Below are 10866 nucleotides of genomic sequence, written 5' to 3' on the forward strand. Positions count from 1 at the left end.
ATTTGACTGCCCAAGTTAGCTGCCTGTCCCCTTTTGGATGCCTAGCTTTGCTGGGTCAGCTGGTTAGATGACACAATTGTAGTTGAGAAAATTATTCAGGACATAATCTAGGAGAATAAGCAAATGTTTCTTTAGCCCGCATAGCCAAAGAGGGGAACCAATATTAGCCAAGTGTCTGCTGTAACCAAGGTACCTCACATTCAACAAGTTTCTTCTCAGGGAGGCAGTTTGATGTAGCAAAATAATGATAATGCGGCTAATATGTATTTCACATTAACCACGTGCCAGACACATGCATGACACCATATAATACAACCACCCTGTGAGGTATGTACTGTTATTCTTATTCCCATTCTATAGATGTATAATGAGGCAGTGGAGGTTCAGTGCTAGAATTCTCACCTTCCATGCAGGAGATCTGGGTTCAATTCCTGGCCAATGCACCTCATGCCCAGCCACCACCTACTTGTCACTGCAGGCTTGTGTGTTTCTATGATGTTGAGCAGATTTCTTTGGAACTTCCAGGTTAAGACGGACTAGGAAGAAAAGCCTGGAGATACACTTCCAAAAATCAGTTAATGAAAACGCTATGGTTACAATGGTCTGACCTGTAACTGATCATGGGGATGGCACAGGACTGGGCAATGTTTCATTCTGCTGTGTGGGGTCAACATGAGTCAGGGTCCAACTCAACAGCAGCTAACAACATAGACGAGTAAGCTGAGTCTCCAGGAGCCTAAGGAAAAACCCAAGGTCTCACAACAGCTCTTAAGTGTCAAAGTCCAGTCAGAGCATCAGACTCCAAGATGCAATCTCTTAACCAAAGTATGCCCTATGACCAGGACAAAGACTGGACAGGACCTGCCACCGTGCTCTCCCTGGCTGAGTGGTGGAATAGTACACAGAGCTTGGAGAATTAGCATTGAAACAAATTAGGGCTAGGTAGGATGGTATTAAATGGGATATAGATATTTTATTTAATCTCAATCCCATGAAAGACATTTTATTATTATCCTTGATTTGCAAATGAGAAAACTGAGGTGAAGAGAGGTTGATTTGCTCAAGTGGAAGGGCCTAAAGCTGGGCTTTTTTATTCTCAGGCCTCCATGCCTCTCACATTTCACTGCCTATTGAAGTCAAATGAGTGCTCACCCTCAGTTAAATAGAACTGACTAATGAGACCATCTGTCTGAAGTTCTCCTAGCTTCCATTGCCATGGTGAAGTACTTCTTGAAATATTAACAACTGGAGACAGATCTGATGTGCTATAACTTGTTGATTCCAAATCATGGTGGCCTCGTGTGCAGAGTAGAACTGCTCCATAGGGTTTTCCGGCTGTGACCTTTCAGAAGCAGATCGCCAGGCCTGATTTCCGGGGTGCCTCTGGTAGGGTTCAAACCACCAACCTTTCAATTAGTAGTTGAGCACTTAACCATTTGTACCACCCAATGCTATGCTATTGATAAGTTCCAATTATTATAGACATATATTGTTATATATGTCTATATAACTACCCTGGTGGCGTAGCGGTTAAGTGCTATGGCTGCTAACCAAGAGGTCAGTAGTTCAAATCTGCCAGGCGCTCCTTGGAAACTCTACGGGGCAGTTCTACTCTGTCCTACAGGGTCGCTATGAGTCGGAATTGACTCAACAGCAGCGGGTTTAGCGGGTTATATTGTTATACCCCCAAGTGTCTGTTAGTTTGTCATACTGTGGGGGCTTGCGTGTTGCTGTGATGCTGGAAGCTATGCCACCGGTATGCAGATACCAGCAGGGTCACGCATGGAGGACAGGTTTCAGCTGAGCTTCCAGACTAAGACAGATTAGGAAGAAGGACCCGGCAGTCTAATTCTGAAAAATATTAGCCAGTGAAAACCTTATGAATAGCAGCAGAACATTGTCTGATATAGTGCTGGAAGATGAGCCCCCCAGGTTACAAGGCACTCAAAAGATGACTGGGGAAGAGCTGCCAGATGGAGCACACAGAAATCAAACAGACTACTTCTGTGGGAGAGATGATAGAAAAGCTCAATATCATCAGTCAGAACAAGGCCAGGGGCCGACTGTGGAACAGACCATCAATTGCTCATATGCAAGTTCAAGCTGAAACTGAAGAAAATCAGAGCAAGTCCACGAGAGCCAAAATATGACCTTGAGTATATCCCACCGGAATTTAGAGACCATCTGAAGAATAGATTTGATGCATTGAACAGTGTTGACCGAAGACCAGATGAGTTGTGGAAAGACATCAAGGACATCACACATGAAGAAAGTAAGAGGCCATTGAAAAGACAGGAAAGAAAGAAAAGACCAAGATGGATGTCAGAGGAGACTCTGAAACTTGCTCTCAAAAGTCGAGCAGCTAAAGCAAAAAGAAGAATTGATGAAGTAAAAGAACTGAACAGAAGATTACAAAGGGCGGCTCGAGAAGACAAAGTATAGTATTATAATGACACATGCAAAGAGCTGGAGATGGAAAACCAAAAGGGAAGAACACGCTAGGTGTTTCTCAAGCTGAAAGAACTGAAGAAAACATTCAAGGCTCGAGTTGCAATAGTAAAGGATTCTATGGGGAAAATATTAAATGATGCAGGAAGCATCAAAAGAAGATGGAAGGAATACACAGAGTCATTATACCAAAAAGAATTAGTCCATGTTCAACCATTTCAAGAAGTAGCATACGTTCAGGAACCGATGGTACTGAGGAAAGAAGTCCAAGCTGCTTTGAAGGCATTGGTGAAAAACAAGGGTCCAGGAATTGATGGAATATCAACTGAGATGTTTCAACAAACAGATGCAGTGCTGGAGGTGCTCACTCATCTATGCCAAGAAATATGGAAGACAGCTTCCTGGCCAACTGACTGGAACAGGTCCATATTTATGCCTATTCCCAAGAAAGGTGATCCAACCGAATGTGGAAATTGTAGAACAATATCATTAATATCACGTGCAAGCAAAATTTTGCTGAAGATCATTCAGAAATGGCTGCAGCAGTATATCAACAGGGAACTGCCAGAAATTCAGGCCAGATTCAGAAGGGGACGTGGAACCAGGGATATCATCACTGATGTCAGATGGATCCTGGCTGAAAGCAGAGAATACCAGAAGGATTTTACCTGTGTTTTATTGACTATGCAAAGGCATTTGAGTGTGTGGATCATAACAAATTATGGATAACGTTGCAAAGAATGGGAATTCCAGAACAGTTAATTGTGCTCGTGAGAAACCTTTACATAGATCAAGAGGCAGTTGTTCGGACAGAACAAGGGGATACTGATTGGTTTTAAGTCAGAAAGGGTGTGCGCTAGGGTTGTATTCTTTCACCATACCTATTCAATCTGTATGCTGAGCAAATAATCTGAGAATCTGAATGAAGAAGAACGGAGCATCAGGATTGGAGGAAGACTCATTAACAACCTGTGTTATACAGATGACACAACCTTGCTTGCTGAAAGTGAAGAGGACTTGAAGCACTTACTAATGAAGATCAAAGACCACAGCCTTCAGTATGGATTGCACCTCAACATAAAGAAAACAAAAATCCTCAGAACTGGACCATTGAGCAACATCATGATAAATGGACAAAAGATTGAAGTTACCAACAATTTCATTTTCCTTGGATCCACAATCAACAGCCATGGAAGCAGCAGTCGAGAAATCAAAAGATGCATTGCGTTGGGTAAATTTGCTGCAAAGGACCTCTTTAATGTGATGAAAAACAAAGATGTCACCTTGAAGACTAAGTTGCGCCTGACCCAAGCCATGGCATTTTCAATTGCATCATATGCATGCAAAAGCTGGACAATGAATAAGGAAGACCAAAGAAGAATTGATGCCTTTGAAGTGTGGTGTTGGAGAAGAATATTGAATATACCATGGACTGCCAGAAGAACTAATAAATCTGTCTTGGAAGGAGTACAACCAGAATGCTCCTTAGAAGCAAGGATGGCGAGACTGCGTCTTACATACTTTGGACATGTTGTCAGGAGGGATCAGTCTCTGGAGAAGGACATCATGCTTGGCAAAGTACAGGGTCAGTGGAAAAGAGGAAGACTCTCAAGGAGGTGGATTGACACAGCGGCTGCAACAGTGGGCTCAAGCATAACAACGATTGTAGGGATGGTGCAGGACAGGGCAGTGTTTGGTTCTGTTGTGCATAGAGTCACTATGAGTTGGAGCCGACTCGATTGCACCTAACAACAACAACATATTATTGTATTTCTCAAGTATAAAACCAGAGGGCTGTGATTTAAGAAATGCTGAAGGAACAAAGCATCTTTGGATTTTTGTGTGGTTATTTGTCAACTGTATGATAAAAAGGCTATTTTTTCCCCAATAAAGCAAAGCTTTTATTTTTCTTTTGAATTAAAAACACTTTAATAAAGGTTACTAGATACGAGATCAACATACAAAAATCAATCACATTCCTTTACACCAGCAATAAACAGAAAATACAATTATTAGAAATCTAGCATTTCTAATTGCAACCAATATATATACATAAAAAAAATCTAGGGAAAAATATAACAAAAAATGTCCATGACCTTTCAATGACTTCATTGAAAGACAATAAAGAAGAGCCAAAGAACCTGCAAGAAAACTACTGGAACTAATAGAAGATTTCAGTAAAGTACCAGGATACAAGATAAACACAAAAAAAATCTGTTGGATTTGTCTACACCAACAAAGAGAACTTTGAAAAGGAGATCACCAAATCAGCACCATTTACAATAGCCCCCAAGAAGATAAAATACTTAGAAATAAATCTAACCAGAGATGTAAAAGACCTATACAAAGAAAACTACAAGACACTACTGTAAGAAACCAAAAGAGACCTACATAAGTGGAAAAATGTGCCTTGCTCATGGATAGGAAGACTCAACACTGTGAAAATGTCAATTCTACCCAAAGACATCTACAGATACAATACAATCCCCATCTGAATTCCAACGACATTTTTTAATGAGTTGGAAAAACAAATCACCAACTTCACATGGAAAGGGAAGAGGCCTAGGATAAACAAAGCATTACTGAAGAAAAAGAACAAGGTGGGAGGCCTCACACTACCTGATTTTAGAACCTATTATACTGCCATAGTAGTCAAAGCAGCCTGGTACCAGTACAAAAACAGATACATAGACCAATGGAACAGAATTGAGAATCCAGATGTAAATTCATCCACCTACAAGCAGCTGATATTTGACAAAGGCTCAAAGTCCATTAAATGTGGAAAAGACAGTCTCTTTAACAAATGATGCTGACATAACTGGATATCCATCTGCAAAAAAATGAAACAAGACCCATACTTCACACCATGCACAAAAACTAACTCAAAATGGATCAAAGACCTAAATTTAAAATCTAAAATGATAAAGATCAGGGAAGACAAAATAGGGACAATGCTAGGAACCCTAATACATGTCATAAACAGAATATAAAACATTACTAAGAATGCACAAACACCAGAGGAGAAACTAGATAACTGGGAGCTCCTAAAAATCAAACACTTATGCTCATCCAAAGACTTCACCAAAAGAGTAAAAAGACAACCTACAGACTGGGAAAAATTTTTTGTCTATGATATATCTGATCACGGTCTAATTTCCAAAATCTACAAGATACTACAAACCTTCAACCACAAAAAGACAAATAATCCAATTTAAAAATGGGCAAAGGATATTAACAGGCATTTGGCCAAAGAAGACATTCAGGCGGCTAACAGATATATGAGGAAATACTCACAATCATTTGCCATTAGAGAAATGCAAATCAAAACTATGGTGAGATACCATTGCACCCCAACAACGCTAGCATTAATCCAAAAAACACAAAATAATAAATGTTGGAGAGGTTGTGGAGAGACTGGAACACTTATACATTGCTGGTGGGAATGTAAAATGTTACAACCACTTTGGAACTCGATTTGGCTCTTCCTTAAAAAGCTAGAAATAGAACTACCATACGATCCAGGAATCCCACTCCTTGAAATATATCCTAGAGAAATAAGAGCCATCACATGAATAGGTATATGCACATCCATGTTCATTGAAGCACTGTCCACAATAGCAAAAAGATGGAAATAACCTAGGTGCACATCAATGAATGAATGAATAAACAAATTATGGTATATTCACACAATGGAATACTACCCAATGATAAAGAACAACGATGAATCTGTGAAACATCGTAACATGGATGAATTCAGAAGGCATTATGCTGGGTAAAATTAGTCAGTCACAAAAGGACAAATATGGTATGCGAGCACTTTTATAAGAACTCAAGAAAAGGTTCAAACACAGAAGAAAACATTCTTTGATGCTTATGAGGGTGGGGAGGGAGGGAGAAGAGAATTTACTAACTAGATAGTAGACAAGAATTATCTTAGGTGAGGGGAAGGACACCACACAATACAGAAGAAGTCAGCACCATTGGACTAAACCAAACGCTAAGAACTTTCCTGAACACAATTGAACACTTCAAGGGATAGAGTAGCAGGGGCAGCGGTCTGGGGACCATGGTCTCAGGGGACATCTAAGTCAACTGGCAAAACAAAGTTTATTAAGAAAATGTTCTGCATCCAACTTTGGTGAGTGGCGTCTGGGGTCTTAAAAGCTGATGAGTGGCCATCTAAGATGCATCAACTGATCCCAACCCACCTGGACTAAAGGAGGATGAAGAACACCAAAGACACAAGGAAAATATTAGCCCAAGAGACAAAAAGAGCCACATAAACAGAGACTCCATCAGTCTGAGACCAGAAGAACTAAATAGTGTCCGGCTACCACCAATGACCACCGTGACAGGGAACACAAAAGAGAGTCCATGACAGAGCAGGAAAAAAGTGGGGTGCAGAACTCAAATTCTAGTAAAAAGACTAGACTTAATGGTCTGACTGAGGGTGGAGGAACCCCAGAAGACATGGCCCCCAGACTCTCTGTTAACCCAGGGCTGAAACCGTTCCTGAAGCCAATTCTTCAGACAAAGAATAGACTGGAATATAAGACATAAAACGATACTCGTGAAGAGTGTGCTTCTTAGTTCAAGTAGATACATGAGACTAAATGGGTGAGATGAGAAGGCAGAAAGGATAGGAGCTGGTAGAATGGACACAGGAAATCCTGGGTGGAAAGAAGAAATGTGCAGTCACATTATAGGGATAGCAGCTAGTGTCTCATAACAATGTGTGTATAAATTTTTATATGAGAAACTAACTTGAGCTTTAAACATTCACCTAAACCACAAAAAAAAAAAAAAAAAGGAGCCAAATAAATGGAGAGATAAACCATGATAATGGATTGAAGAGTCAATACTAGAAGAAAAAAGTAAAATGTCCCTAAATTAATTTAAAAATTCAACTCAGTTCAAGGGGAACCATAACAGGCAGTTTTAGTAGTATTAGTGAGCCCCAGGGTCAGCAGCAGAAATGTGGTTTCAGCCTGAGCGGTGAAAGCAGAAAGTGCCAGCTTGTGGGCTTCAGCTCAGTGGCGGTAGCAGCTTCCTGATCTCTGGGTAACTTCTCCCTTTTGCTTTACCAGTCCTTCCTACAATTTTGTACTTAATCCCCTGCCATAAATCCCTCTCTGCCTGAAATATCTCAGATGATTTCTGTTTTTCTGACTCAACATTGACTGATACAGAGATACATATGTGGGCAATAAGTATAAAGAAATGCATAAGAATGAAAATTAGTGGATGTAGGAGAGCAGTGCCCTCTGGGAACAGTCAGGAAGCCTTCAACTGTATATGTAATATTTTGTTTCTTAAGCCAGGAAGTAGGTACACAGGTGTTTATATGTTTTAAATATTCCATCATAACTAAGATGCTTTATTACCAGTTTTATTTTATACATTAAAACTATATACCAATTATTAAGTTGCTTGTATTGTTTCCCAGTATGTCTTTTTCTGAAAATATTTGTGGAGTTTTTATTATGAAGTTTATTTTTATGAACTCAAATATGTCAGTCTGTTCCTTTATGATTTCAGGTTTCGTAGTCATTTTCAGAAAGGTTTTCCACCCCAGCATTATAATATTTTTCTACATTTTGTTCTTGTATTTTGTGACTTTTTCTTTTTTAACACTTCAATCTTGAATCCATTAGGAGTTTATTTTTGTGTATAGATTAAGGTTGAGATTTAACCTAATTTCCAAATGGATAGCCTTTCATGCTAATATCAAATCTCCTGGTTGGAAATAGCGATTTGACCACATTCTAAATGCATAGCTCTATTCTCTATTCTGTCCAATTGCCAAAAAGAGCACAATTTTAATTACTACAGCTTTATAGTATGTTTTGATATCAAATAGCTATTAGACAAATCCTCATTTATTCTCTTTGTTCTCTGTAGCATGTTGTCTGACACACATACACACGCACCCACCACAAATTGGGATTTTGATGGGGTTGCATTCAGGTTATGGGCTAACTTGGGGAAACTCTCTTGTTTGTATTATACCTGAGCATTTGTGCAAAAAACATTTTTAAAAAGTCAAGAAAAACTTCAAATGACAGTAGGAAAAAAAAAAAGCTAAGGATGGGGAAAAAAAGGAAGAGACAAAATAAGAGATAAGAGAAAGGATAAACTGTCTTCCTCCTCATATCCTCTTAACTCTCTTATTTTGTTGTTTTCCTTTTACAAGGGCAGAAAAGTCTTTGGTTTTATTTTTTTGCTTTACAAGCAGAATGACCAAGTGAAGAACTAAGCAATTACCAAGGAAATGAAATTAATATAAAAAGTCTAAATAATTCAGGTCAAATTTCTTGCCCCTGCTCCTCCATTAGCAATGCTTTTTAAACCCACAGCATCTATATAATTGCCTAATCCTTCTTTCACTTGCCTCTGAGGATAACACTTATAGCTCATCGATTTTTAAAATTTTTTTTATTGTGCACTAGGTGAAAGTTTACAGAGCAAATGGTTTCTCATTTGATAGTTTGCACAGAACGTGTTCCAGGACATTGATTACATTCTCTGCAATGTGTCAGCCCCTTCCCCATTTCTGCCCTGGGTCCCCCTTGTCATTTCACCCTGCTTTTCTACCCCTTCCTTCTTTCTCATCTTTGCTTTTGCACAAATGTTGCCCTTTTGATCTTATATAATTGATTGTGTAATTGATTGCTCTAAGAAGCACATTCCTCTCGGGTATTATTGTTTATTTTATGGGCCTGTCTATGGTTTGGATGAAAGGTGGTCTCTGGAAATGCTTCAGTTCCAGGTTAGAAGGGTGTCTTAGGGCCAAAGTCTTGGGGGTTCCTCTAGTTATCGTTCATCAGTTCTAATGCAATGGATATAAGACATATCCAACAGCTAAATTTCAAGAGCAAAGAAAAAAATTAATGAACTAATGATGAAACCATAGTAAACAGAAACACAAAACCTCATGGGAAATACTGGAACTCTGAAATGCCTTCCTCTAACAGATAAGATCATGACATAATATTGCAGTTGAAATGTCCAGGAAATTAAACTATTTTTGCAAAACTATGGTTTTAAGTGCAGTTGGAGGAAGAAATTTAGTACTTAAAAAAAAAAAATTCATGTAAATTACCAAAGCAAACAAACAAAAAAAGAGGCAACAATACTTAATTTTTTTTACATTGCCAACAAACCCGTACAGTATTTAAGTCAAATTCCCTGGAAGATCTGCAAATTTAAAAGTTTGCAATGCATAAAAATGCCACAGCTTCTCTGTACTGTGAAGGAGATTTATGGGGAGAATTTGGTAAATTTGAGAAAATATATGAATGACAGACCAGAAAATTCATTCCTCTCAGAAACACATTTGTCTGCACATTCAAACCTTCTTCACTCAGGGTGTTGGAAAGCAAGATGTCATTTCTTGTAGCTCTAGTTTTTACAGTTAAAAAACATTTGTTGATAGGGCATTTCTGAATAAGATTTGTATTTAGAGCTATGATTCTCATAGGAGGAGAAGGAATAGCAGAAATAGACTCTTCAAGGAGCTTTGTCAAAAGAAACATATTCTCAGCATCTGGGGTCTTAAAAGCCTGTGAGCAGACATCTAGGATACTCCACTGGTATCACTCCTTCGGGGGCAACAAGAATGAAGAAAACTAAAAACACAAGGGAAAGATTAGTCCAAAGGACTAATGGACCGCAACTACCACCACTTCTACCAGACAGTCCAGTACAACTAGATGGTGCCCAGCTACCATCACTGACTGCTCTGACAAGGATCACAATGGCGGATCTCAGACAGAGCTAGAAAAAAACGTAGAAAAAAACTCTAACTCTAAAAGAAAGACAAGACTTGTTCGCCTGACAGAGACTGGATAAACCCTGAGAGTATGGTCCCCGGACACCCTTTTAGCTCAGTAATGAAGTCGCTCCTGAGGTTCACCCTTCAGCCAAAGATTAGATAGGCCCGTAAAACAAAACAAGACTAAAGGGGTACACCAACCCAGGGGCAAGCACTAGAGGCAGTAAGGAACAGGAAAGCCGGTAACAGGGAACCCCAGGTTGAGAAGGCAGAGTGTTGACATATCGTGGGGTTGTTAACCAATGCGATAAAACAATATGTGTACTAACTGTTTAATGAGAAGCTAGTTAGTCTGTAAACCTTCGTCTAAAGTACAATTAAAAAAAAAGAAACAAACACACTCTCAAACCCCCTTCCCCAGATAACAGTCCCTGGGGGAGGAGGGGACATTTGTACTGGTGGAAGGCAAAGGTGGAGAATCAATGACACAGAAGAACAAAGACAGAAAAATACTTCGCAGCAATAAGGAAGTGTCTTTAAAAAAATGAGAATTCTCATCTTGGTTTTATTTCTTTTACTTTTACAAAACAATTTTTTAAAAATTTCTTACAGATAAAAAAAGACATATAAACAACATGCAGGAG

The sequence above is a fragment of the Elephas maximus genome, chromosome 1 (assembly GCF_024166365.1).
Source record: "Elephas maximus indicus isolate mEleMax1 chromosome 1, mEleMax1 primary haplotype, whole genome shotgun sequence".
NCBI lineage: Eukaryota > Metazoa > Chordata > Mammalia > Proboscidea > Elephantidae > Elephas > Elephas maximus.